The following is a 13,383-nucleotide window of genomic DNA, read 5'->3' as shown; positions in this document are numbered from 1 at the left end:
ATGTGTGGCGTTTTAGCTATTTGAATCCATTTAAAGCAACTAATTAAACAGATCTATATCATCATCATAAATCATGCTGTACTTGGCCAAACACATCATTCATTAAACTTTTGAAAGTATTGATAATGATATATACTTATATAGCTACAAGTAAACTATTTATTTACTGCTAGTTATTTTCTGTGAAAATAACTAGCAGTAAATAATGAATATATCTTACGAAAATGTGAAAATGACTATATCTTACGAAAATGAATCTATTCTCATCGCAAATAACTCGTTACAAATACTCTATTTTTTTAGTAGTTATATTAGGTATCATATCATATAATATATATATTTCTAACATTTCCCAAAAAAATATTAAACTTATGCAAAAGATCTTTATAGGACACAAAGTTGGTGTATCATCAAATCATGATACTTTCCTTTAAAAGTGATGACCCCAACCACTGAGGAACAACCTGACCTTGTGCCTCAACAAATTTGAAATTTGGTCTCTCCGACATCACAGTGGAAACAAACAAAAAAGAAAAAGAAACGAGGACTGGCAAGAATGACTACGGCCTCCGGGCCAGCAACCATGGAGGACCAAATGCTGCCACGTGTATTTTTTATTTATTTATTTTTCATTCTTGATTTTAATTTTTTAAAAACAGAATTTTTTTAAAAAGAATTCACTATAATTTTTTTATTTTTATTTTTTAAAAATTCCATGTCCAAAATTAATTCAAATTAATGTTTAGCCATTATTTTTACTATTTCACCGGTCAAAATTGAACCAAAACCTCTTATAATTAACTCAAAACAATATATTATAAGTCAAATAAACTTTATTTTTTCAATAAATCATGCCAACAAATATTTTTTTTATTAGCTGGATTCTGCTTGTGTAGAATGTTGATATGCATAAACAAGCATCTATAACTAAGGCCACATTTGAAATTTGAACTTAAGCTGACTTTATCATCCAAACATTCAACTTTTAAATCACTAAACTCTTCTCAACTCAAAACATTTTTATACGTGAGACTCACAATCTTTTTCAACTCAATACCTCTTTACACGCGGATTCATCTTAACATTCAAATACATCTAAACTTATCTTAGGTAGGCTCCGCAACACTCATTTCACTATTTCAACTCACTACTATTAATAAAAAACTTAATTTATCTTAACTCAGCTGAACATCCAAACGGGGCAACGGGGCCTAAAACAATCAATAACCAATTTAATTAATGGGGGTGAAAGGTATAGTTAGGTTCGAAATTGGAATTCAATAGTTCTATTATCATACTCTGCAAAATCATCACTTGTCTGAAAAGATTCAACGAATGAGATGTGGTAAATTTAATAATTTATGTCCTCAACACTTCCTTACTTACATATTTGCGTATTGTCTTTGACGTAATGAATTACAAGCTGCATTATAAATCACAAATAAAATAGTCGAAGGAGAGATCTGATACATATTATATATATCCACAGAGTGAACATTATATATGCTTGCCCATAATATATATCAAAGCATCCACCCAAGATTGAACCCTTTGACATTTTGAGCTGAGCTTCCAACATTCATCTCCTCTGAAGCCACTGAATTGTATCTGCAACCAGTGATGATAATTAGGACATTAAGGGAGAGAATGAATTATAGTATGAATTAATAGGATTACTGCATATTAATAGGCCGGTCGGAGGTACCCAATAATTTGCAGTGTGGAACTGCCTTCCAAAGGTTGAAAGAACCCCTGAGATTGAGAAGGAAGGTGGCTGCACTGGCTGCTCTGAGCTCCTCCGGCTTCCCATGCTAGTCGGATTGGAATTTGTGCATTACTTTCTTCTAACTGTAACATAGGAAAGATTCAGGGCATGTTCTTATGTTGAAGGCCTACCATATATAAGGGATCGAGATCATCTATTTTTTTGACCCGAATTCACAATGCATGAATTCTACATCAATGTTGCCTATTTAAGGAATTTTCGATCCGAACATTAAATATAATGATATCCACATGCTATGTCTACTTTTGGCTATATTGTAAAAAATATTTAGTCAGAAAATCATAAAAAAATCTTGGTCTACATATGAGCTAGTAGCAAGAGTGATGGAGAATATAAACCCATCAATAATATTAACAGTACTATAAATGCATATATACTGGATATGAATTTTTCAATCGATCAGATAATATATTTAACAGCTTGTGACATGATATAATAATGAGGTCATTATTGGAATCAAATTTGGACATTGAGTTGGGATTGGTACCTCTCTCCTTAATGCGTTGTGAGCTTGCACCAGCATTTGGTCCTGACCCAAAAATAGTGCAGTATTTATCAATATCTAGCGTGTGGCATGCATGGAAGCTCATAAATAACAGATCATGTACGTCGTGTTCAGAGGTGCTTACCCTACTTTGAAGATCAGCAAGCTGATTAAGCAAAATTTGAGTCTGGAAATCATCATGTAATAACCAGTTAGAAAATCCCTGAGACACTGATCAAGTATATATTGAGAAATAAAAAAGAGCAATGAATTCGAGTACTTTATTTTTTAACCCCCTGAGAAGAAAACATCATGTCAACATGATCATGCAGACCAGTAATTATATATATGATGGACATCCAATGCTTCTCCTATCTGAAATACAAAAATTTTTAGTTTTTCAGAATGATGATAAAAAGTATAGTATATGGGTAGTGAGAGCTAGAACTTGCATAACCAAACCAAACTTATTCGAACTGAGCTTGGTTATGACAGTAATCTCATTAACGCCAGAGTCTTGCTTGACCAACACAACTGGAAGAGAACTCAAAATTAAGAAAGATGTACTTACAGGATCATATTGGTTGTGAAAATATAGATGCAAGAAAGTTATGGTTGAGAAAAGAAAAAAGTAGCCATGTTATGATCCTGGATTGAACTACGCATTAAGTGTCTGAAAACATTTGTTTAAGTGACCACAAGTACCCCGGTGATGTCCTCTCTCATGTCTAATTAAGCTTATCTTTGGAAAAGTTTGTTAGACACCGTTATGAAACGTGCGGCAATTGCTGATGAATTATACGGAATGATAAAAAGAAAAATAGAAATCGACATAGAGATTTAACATGGTTCGACAATGTGCCTACATCCACAATGAGCGAGTAGCACAAATTCCCAATCAACCAATTAAAGTTACATAATGTGTCTTTATACTAACCCTAGCCGTACGGACGTATTTAATAAAATTATAAAAATACCCGCTACTATAATGTACGTGTATTTATACTAACCCAAACCGTCGCTCCACTATGCTACGCTCCGCTATCTTCCTACATACTTTCAGTGTATGAGCTATATACTTCAACAAACACTATGCAGACATGCTCGACCTCGTGTGAGAACATCATGTTAGGCTCAATATTTGATAAACTCCCATGCATAAGATGTAATGCCAGGATTGCGTGGTTGATAAAAAGAAATGTATACGAATGTGGTACATGGCATCTCACATTTTATGAAAAGAAATTCTTATTCTTGAATATTAAGAGGTATATGTAGCTTGGACCTTCTTTAGATCTTTACCTAAGACCTTTCGGTTTCTAAAATGTACCAGAGCCTTACCCTTGGGGTGTACATGTAAGTCGTAATTGCCTATTCATTATCAGGCCCAGGCCTATCCCCAGTTTTTGATGATCCCTATGTTAAATCTAATAAGTTTTCATTGACGATATTTAAAGTAATGACAGTAAATAAAATGGCTTTTTCTCAATTTCTTCTCAATTTCACAGTTCCCTCTGAAAAGAACAAATGTTAAAGTTTGAAATTACAGCACTTCACAGTAAAGAAAATGAATTTATTACCTTTGTTGATTTAATTAGCTACAATGATGTCTCTAGTTGACGCTCAAGTTGATCCAGCTCCGTGGTGTCTAATGGGCCCAAGTGTTGATCTCCAAGGAGATTTCTGTAATATTCAATATAAACTCAAAAAGAGATCGAATCTACCAGCTGCTTGACTATATTGTTTTAATGGCAAATATTGTCGCTGAGAACTTATAGAGCATATTAAATATTGGCAAATATTATGATAAAATACATATTAAATACATTCTATTTTTCCCTCAAGCAGCTATCACACAACCTAATAGACCTCGAGACATTATAAGAGGCATTGGCTTGGACAAGGTGCATAAGACGGGACAAATTAAAGTTAATATTGATAACGACCACACCGGTGGCAATAGAGATCCAAAGGCTTGGCTAGCATCTTACGTTAGTAGTCTTACTCGTACTTATGCACCTATGGCTACATAATCTTAGTCCAAAGTTCTACAAGATTTTATAGAGCATATAAAGAAGCATTGCTTGTAAGTAAAAATGTGATTTTTTTTAGTATTAAACATAGTGTGTTGTATGATGTATAAACTATTTATAAATCTATTGTAATATTTAAGGATATGTTTGAACTTAATTTTTGAATTCAAGAGGAGAGTCAGACCTTTGATGAACTGATGAATAATACATACCATAAGTATAAGTTCGATGCCATGAACACTACCAAAACTTTGAAAATTCCGAAAAGGCATGCTAGAATCCTTTTCAAGGCATGCAGCATACGAGTGGAAAAAGGTATGTGATATGTTTGAGAAGTTATATATCAAGTAATTGCATTATTTCAAGGTTATACTATATTCATTTTTCCTTATGTAATATAGACTTATAATTTTGCTATGTTTTGCAGGATTTGAGTTGTGTTAATAAAATAAATAGATTAAACCGAAAGGTTTATCATCATTCTGGTTTAAGATCTTTTCATTGTCTCTCCTAGAAACTGGTAACAATACGTTGATTTATTTGTCATTGCCTTAAACTACCGGTTTAGAATCCATAATATTTTTTTTTTAATGTTTATTGGAAGAAGAAAATCCTGCAGAGTATAACCCCATAATTTAATATGCTAAATCACTTACGATTGGTACTGAACTAAAAGCAAACAATGTAAAAGTTGTGTAGGATAAGATGGTCATGCTCTGCAATGAATTTGCTTCTAAAGAATCACCAATGAGCAATGTGGAGATTTTTTCCAAGTTTCGGGTCCCCATTTTGGATATCTGAGGGGTCTGAAGCGGTACATAAAACCTTCTACCTCTTTTTTTAGACTAATTAAGAGCAGATTAAGTAACTTCTCTGGGGAAGTAGATGAAACAAGACTTGAGATCGAGTAACTAAGATCAAGGCAAAGAGAAATTGAGGAGACCATATGGTCGAATGAAGTTGATTTGGAGACACGATTAAGGAAGTGACAACAAGAAGTGCTACAAAGGGAGTTAGCAACTCAACGCTAAAAAATGCTTCACAAGATACAAATGATGATGTCATGACAATTTATACCTCCACCATCTTAAGAATATTTTCTATATATGAGACTAATATTTTGTTCATATTTTTTGGACGTGGTTTGATAACAATATGGACAATTGTGTTGTTTGGATAATTTCGTCAATGGGTTTGAATAGTTTAATGGGATACAAGCATACATGATCTCTTATAATCTGCTATAGAATTACAATTTAAAAATATATGATTTTAATAGTTGAATGAGATTTATAATAGTCAGTTTGATAGATTTATAATACTATATATAGAATAGATATATTTATAATATACTAAAACATACATTAGATAGCTTTAGTTTTTATCATAAGTTTAAACATTTATGGAGATTAATAAATGAGATTAATAGATTCAAGTACATAACATAGAGAAATAGAAATTATTTTATGTCATTCAAACAAATGATATACTAATTGAGCAATAAATTATTAGTTCGAATGGAAACCAGTGTGAATAAATATTATAATCCTTCCCTCTGTATGCTCATCATTCAAACTTCTCTCACTTATTTGAGTTATTTCTCAAGCTAGTTTGAACACCCAACTGCCGTTCACTACCATCTTCGCCACCACCGTCGTCAGACACCTCTCTAGCTGCCAAAACGAATGTACTTTATCCATTGTATGTTGTTCCTTGTTCTAATGGGGTTCAGATCCTATTTTTTAATTCGAACCCCATTCCATTATTTTTCAGCCACCACACACAGTGGATGGTAGTGTGGATGTGGGAGTAAACTCACTCCCATAAACCAATCAATCTTCAAGATTGATGGGTTTTAGTTTCAAGAACGAGTTGATCTAGCCATTGAGATCTTCTCGAGTTCTAAGTTAGAACACCTCCCTCTAAACGAGTTTGGACTTCTCTTCTAAACACTCGTATTTTTAAAGTTTCCAAACACTCTTTTCATACATTCAAACACCAAGTTGTAGAGTTTGAACATTGTAAACTTAACATTCGAACTTAAGCTCTATCCATTCGAACAATCTGTTGGTTTGGACCATGTCATTCCCCACTATGAGTAATTATATTGTTCAAATGATGTCAAGTTGAGTTAGAACACCAACCCGAATATTGGTTCAAGAATAACTTTTGTTCAAATACTTCTTGTTGTTTGAACGAATGCTATATTATTTCAAATAGAAACCTAAATAAGTGTTCAATTTAATAGTAAGTTTATATACAAGTGGGTGTTCAAACATTGTTTACATCAGTTCGAACACAAACCCGAATACGTGTTCAAAATTTCCATTTCTCACAATTTGCATTTATTCGAACGAATAATACGTTCATTTGAAAATCAACCCGAATAAGTGTTTAACTTAATAGTATGTTTATATATGGGTTGGTATTCAAAACATTGTTTATGTTAGTTTGAACACCGACCCGAATACATGTTCAACATTTTCATTTTCTCTCAATATGCTTGTTATTCAAACAAAGAATACGTTCGTTTGAACAACAATCCGAATAAGTGTTCAACTTAATAGTAAGTTTACACACGAATTGGTGTTCACACATTATTTACGTTAGTTTGAACACCAACATGTTCATCATTACCATTTTCTTGCAATCTACTTGTTGTTGGAATGAAGACTTTGTTCATTCGAACATCAACCCGAATAAGTGTTCAAGTTACGGCTTGTTTACATACTGTTTGATATTCAAACAAGGTCTCCAATAATTCAAACACAACCCAGAATATAAAATCTACTTAGAATACCAGTGTATCAAAATGCTTCAACTATATATTATTATTCTTAATGTTCATTTTTTAACCGCAGATTTTATACATTATGTCTAGTTCTGGATTGAAACATTCTAGGTCATCAGAGGGAACATTGTTGATTGCACTAAACTAGCCTCCCAGACAGATAATTAGTGAAAGGTTCGTCAAGCTCAATCATGTCAATGACATCATTTGGGAGGGCAGGACCCTGGAATCTATATTCATTGATAAGGGATGGGATCCCATCTATGACTAATCAAGGGTTCCTTATCCTAACTTTGTGTACGAGTTCTATGAGGGATTTAGTGAGATGAGTGCCATAGATGAAGCATTCACCTTCACTATATGTGGGGTGAGTATTATATTCTAAACTAACAAGATAGCTGAGATTCATCACATTCTCATGAATTCAGCTCATATCCTACATTGGAAATGGTTTAATAAGAAGATAGAACTGAGGAGCTCATGGAGCAAACTATCCCAAAGGATGAGCTTTTTGACAAGGAGGTATGTCGGTTGATGGTTGATGATACAACTCCTCCTTATCATGGTGACAAGGCCATCAGGTGGGTTGGCTGCACAACATTATTTTGGATGTTGGTGTTGATAATCTCATATAACATAGAACCGAAGAAGTATACAACGAGTTTTAGCATCGATCGAGCTAGATTCATATTGTGATTGGCGAGAGGCCATCCTGCCCCTATATTACCTATCTCGAATCATAGATGAGTCTAAGTATTTGTTTGGGAATAGTTTGCCATTTGCCCTGACAATCTCTAAATTACTTCTGTCTGCAGGAGTGGAGGTCCTTTGTTTGAGTATCAACAATCACAAATCAACTCGATAAATATCGTCTCCTTGGGCAAAAGCATGGACCACCTCCATACTAAGCAGTAGTTAGAGCCTACTAAGGACATGAGTGTTCCACCCTCAAGAAGACGTATTATCGCCACCGCAACATTTGCACGTATAAATGAGGTCCTTGATATTGTGTGCACCAAGATCCATGTGGCATTTACTGATATTATACGCACAAAGATATGTGTTGTCATTGTTGTGCTGCAACAAATCTTGAGTTGTGGATGAGCCTTGTTGCTGATATTGAGAGGACATATAAATAGAGTGGATATTGCTCGTTTGAAGAAAATAGAGCTTTTTTTTTTTAAAGGTAGATCATTCATTCATTCATTGAAAAAAGTTTTGAATACAAGGAGGATAATCCTCTATCAAAATACATTCTTCCAAGCGTGATAAGGCATGATTGGCCAAACTGTGGGCAATGCCATTGCCCTTCCTTGGTATGTGTTTAATGGACCAGCTACTGAATTTAGAGATAAGAAGTTTTATATCCCTGATCATAAGGCCAGCTGAGGTCCAGCATTCTTCTGAGTGTTTTACTGTCTTGAATGTCTTTAGGGAGTCACCTTCAAGCATAATTTTGTCTAGACCCAATTCAGAACAGAGGGATGTAGCTCGAAGGGCAGCAGCTGCTGGCCCAAGCTTGGGATTTGGGGTCATTACTTTGCTTGACCATAAAGTTGCTGTTACAAGGCCTTTAGAATCTTGGATTACAACACCAATTCCAACCTTTGAGTTTACCTTATCTATTACAGCATCCCAATTGGTTTGTAGACTCCTGAGGGGGGAGGTGTCCATTGGTGATTGCTCAGATCTTGCTTCAACTTCTTCTGTGTTTTGAGTTCATTTCCTGATCTAAGTAGGGACAACTCTGCCTAAATCTTGTTAGAGAGTTAAGATGGTGAAGTAAAGGAGTTGTCAAAAGCAAAATAGTTTCTCCTATGCCACAAGTGTTTAGAAGTTACTGTCATCTCACAAATTTCCTCTGAGGATAGTAGGTTCAACATAGATTCAAGGAGTTCTTTGAAGGACTCTTCAGAGATACTCAATTTTTGTAGTTTCCTCGAGCTTAGATACCATACATCTCAGGCTACCCTGCATGACCATAGAGCATGGGAAACTATTTCATTTTCATTGAGACAAATAGGACATAAGGGGAATGCTAACACTTTTTTTTTTTCCAGGTTGAGATTTGTAGGAAGAGACTCCTTGGCTACTCTCCAGAGGAAGGATTTTGTTCCACTGAGAATCTTGAGGCTTGTCCCATAACTTAGACCCAGGATTTTGCATGGAGGGTTGTCCCATGCTTTCCTCCCTCATTGTACCCTGCAAGTGGTAGGCACTTCGTACAGAAAACTTCCCATTGTTTGAACATCTCCAGGAGAGAATATCTTGATTTTTGTAGGGACTAATAGGTATGTTACATATTAACCTTACCTCCTCTTCTGAAAAGATTGAATAAATTAGGGAGAGGTTCCATTGCATGGTTTCTAGGTTGATTAGTTGATCTATTGATGCCTCATTGTCTAATATGCTCACTGAGGACTATATCCTATAGGAAGATGGCCTTGGTATCCTTTATCGAGCCAAATCCTGATTTTTTTACCAGTACCTACTTTCCATAACAGGCCCTCTTCAAGGATATGCCTAGTTGCAAGGAAGCTTCTCCATACATATGAATCTGAAACTCTCTTCATGGCTAAGAGGACATTTGAAGTGGGAAAATATTTAGCTTTTAGTACCTATGCAGCAAGAGAATTCTGATTTTGTATGAGTCTCCATCCTTGCTTTGCAAGTAAAGCAAGATTGAACTGTTCAAAGTCCCTTAACCCCATTCCTCCTTTGTTCTTGGATTTGCCTAGTGTCTTCCAATTAATCCAATGGATTTTGGATCTGTTTTCCTTTTGGCCCCACCAGAAGGACTGTAGGAGTTGGTTAAGCCTTATTAAGATGATTTTAGGCAGAAGAAATTTATCTCCTTATGACAGCATGTTGATTTTCCAATTAGAGATCTTGCCTTTGATTTTGTCAAGCAGTGAACTGAAAGCCTTTCGTTTGTTCCTACCAACATGAGATGGTAGACCAGGTACTTGTCAAAGGCTCCTGAAGCTTTGATTCCTACTAGCTCTAGATTAGAGAGTTGAGTGTCTTGCTTAGTATTGCTGATGAAGAAGATGGATGTCTTTTCAAGATTCAAGCGCTATCCAGACGCCAGTTCATAGGAGCTCAGGATATGATGAAATCTACTCCATTCCTCTGGGTTGGATTTAAAAAAAAAAAAAAAATAGACTGTCATTTGCAAAAAATAAGTAAGTTACTCTCATGGCACTTCTTACCACTGGAATTCATGTTATTACTCCTTGAGATTCGGCCTGGTTCAGACAAAAGGTTAGTATCTCTAAGCATATGATGAAGAGATAGGGGAAGAGGGGATCTCCCTGTCGGATACCTCTTGCTGGTTGGAAGGTTGGTTAAGGGATGCCATTCACTAGGATTAAGTAGCTTTCTGTTGTTACACATTCCATCACCAAATTCACCCAGTTTCTGTCAAAACCCATCTTAATCGTTGCTGTTTGTGGGAAGCTCCATTCTACTTTATCATGTGCTTTGCTCATATCGAGCTTGAGAGCCATATATCCATTAAATCTACATTTAAGTCTGTTCTTCATCGAGTACAGGAGTTCAGAAGCCACAACCACATTGTCAGAGATTAATCTCCCAGGCATGAATGCACTTTGGTTGGAAGATATTACACTTGGTAGGATGAGTTTTAGTCTGCTTGCTAGCACCTTGGCAATGATCTTATAGAAGACATTGCATAGACTTATAGGTCTAAAATCTGTAACAGACTTGGAAACTTTTTCTTTGGTATGAGGGAGATAAAGGTGTGGTTAATGTCTTTGAATCCCTTCCTTGTGTTCAGGTATTCAGTAACTGCCTCAGTGACTCCTTTACCAACTTTTGGCCAATGCCAGAGGTAGAATAAAGCTGGGAGCCCATCAGGCCTTGGGGAGCCTAATGGGTTCATTTCAAAGATTACACTTTCAATTTCCTCTTTGGAATAAGGTCTAGTTAATGACCTATTCATTTCACATGAGATTCGAGGCTGGAAGGATTGAAATAAGGCTGAACTACCTCTAGGAGAAGATGTAGAGAAGAGGTCTATATAAAAGTCTTGGAATGCCTAGGCTATTTCCTCCTGATTATTGGCTATAGTACCATCCTCGTTGGCTATACTCTTAATGGTATTTACCTATTTCCTGTGTGAAGCACAATGATGAAAGTACTTTGTGTTTATGTCTCCTTCTTTGAGCCACCTTTGTTTTACCCTTTGACTCCACTTTAATTCTTCATCCTCTAACAGTTTATCAATCTCTGCTTGAATTTGCTGAATCTGTTCATTGCAGTGACCTATATTAGCTTCCTGCATCCTTCTTAGACACTCTTTTATCTGAGAGCTTCTTTTTTTGTTCTTTGAAGGTTTCCCTGCTCGAAGTTTTCAATTTCTCTCTGCATATCTTAAGACTTTTTGGTGTGGCTATTGTCTTATGACTGAAGTGGTTGCTTAGAAGCCAAGCTTGTTGAACAATGAGGCTGCATTCCTCCCTCGTACTCCATGTTGCTTCATATCTGAAAATATGTGGTCTATGGATTTTACCTGCATTAGTGCTTGAGCAGGTAACAAAAATGGGGTTATGATCTCAGCACCGGGCTAGTAAGACTTGAACTGAGTTGTGGTATTTGAGATCCAACCAATCCTTGTTGACAAACGCTCTGTCCAACCTAGCTTTTGTAAAGTCTGTACGCTCTGTCCAACCTGCTCGAAGTTTTCAATTTCTCTCTGCATATCTTAAGACTTTTTGGTGTGGCTATTGTCTTATGACTGAAGTGGTTTCTTAGAAGCCAAGCTTGTTGAACAATGAGGCTGCATTCCTCCCTCGTACTCCATGTTGCTTCATATCTGAAAATATGTGGTCTATGGATTTTACCTGCATTAGTGCTTGAGCAGGTAACAAAAATGGGGTTATGATCTAAGCACCGGGCTAGTAAGACTTGAACTGAGTTGTGGTATTTGAGATCCAACCAATCCTTGTTGACAAACGCTCTGTCCAACCTGGCTTTTGTAAAGTCGGTCCCAGATGCTTGATAACCCCACACTGGAAGCAAAATAAAAGTAGTCGTTCGTATTTGAAGGTAATCCAGTATAGTTGGGTCCCCGTGTTGATAAAACTGCCTCTTGACAATGCTTTGGTGATGTTAACCTGAACTTTCACCCTAAGTTGCCCCACGCTAGCCCTCCTGCATCAACATCCACTGCAAGGACTTCACCCATTGTGGCGCCCAATTTCTCCCCCATAGTTTTATTCATTCCTGCAAATGGGAGATCATGAAGCTGTACCCAGAAATTCTCCTTTGTGAAGGACAAATCTTTGGGCGTTAGGCATCCTTCACAATCTTGTAGATTGATTAGAAATCTATCGAAAGTCCAAGGACAACTCTTTAGGACCCTTCACAATCTTTGAATGATACCCGTCCTGTTGCTTGCCAAGCCTTACTCATCGTAGCTCGAAAGGCTCCTTTGTTCACCTCCTTCTCAACTACAACCAACACTGCTAAGCATCTTTTGCTTTTTTGAAGAAAATAGAGCTAAATGTTAGGACTTTGGGCGTGGACTAAATATCAAATGGAAGATTGCAGTGTTTTCCTACCAGTTGCTACTTTCAACCCCAAGTATTCAATCCACTTGCAAATCATCTTAGGGTAATCTCTTCCTAACCAAGAAATATGGGCCCAACCTTTAATTAGTTCATTAGTACTACCTTTGTTTTAAAAGCAATGCTACATTTACAAAGAAATTATACAAAATTAATCTCACAAATTAATGTAGTTTCATATGATCTATTAGATCTTACAATAAAAGAATAATTTTACAATCTAATTAACGAACAACATTCAACCATACCAATTTGTGATATTGCTTTTATGTAATTTATTTGTAACTAGAGTATTTCCATTGATTTAATTTTAACTCCCCCCTCCCAAGTGTTGCTATAACTGTAATGGAGCTTTACTATAGAACATACCACCCTCTCCTCTTTCATTTTTTTATTTACATTTAATGCATTTTTTATTACTACGAACATACAGATCAGTACATAGCAGACTTTCTCTAATTAGCATATGTTTGGACACTTGAAGTATTTCAAATTTTTTTAAATAATAGTGATATAGTTTAAGCAAAGATATTTTATTGGATTTTTAGAAAGAATGGAGAAAAAAATTGAATAAAAATATTATAAAAATAAATATTGTTTGAAAATAATTTTCTAATATAAAAGATTTGTAATTTGTAAAAGTTGTATTGTTTTTTCTGTGTGAATATAGTTAGTTAATGATGAGATAGAATTTGAAA

The 13,383-nt window shown here is 35.6% G+C and overlaps 1 pseudogene; it reads right to left on the bottom strand.

Annotated features, from left to right (window-relative positions):
* Positions 1–1,523: 1,523 nt before the first annotated feature.
* On the bottom strand, positions 1,524–5,091 carry LOC122282203 (annotated as a pseudogene).
* Positions 5,092–13,383: the final 8,292 nt, after the last annotated feature.

This window comes from Carya illinoinensis, chromosome 11, assembly GCF_018687715.1.
Source record: "Carya illinoinensis cultivar Pawnee chromosome 11, C.illinoinensisPawnee_v1, whole genome shotgun sequence".
NCBI lineage: Eukaryota > Viridiplantae > Streptophyta > Magnoliopsida > Fagales > Juglandaceae > Carya > Carya illinoinensis.
Note: the sequence above shows the minus strand (reverse complement) of the source record. Positions and strands in the feature narration are given on the sequence as shown.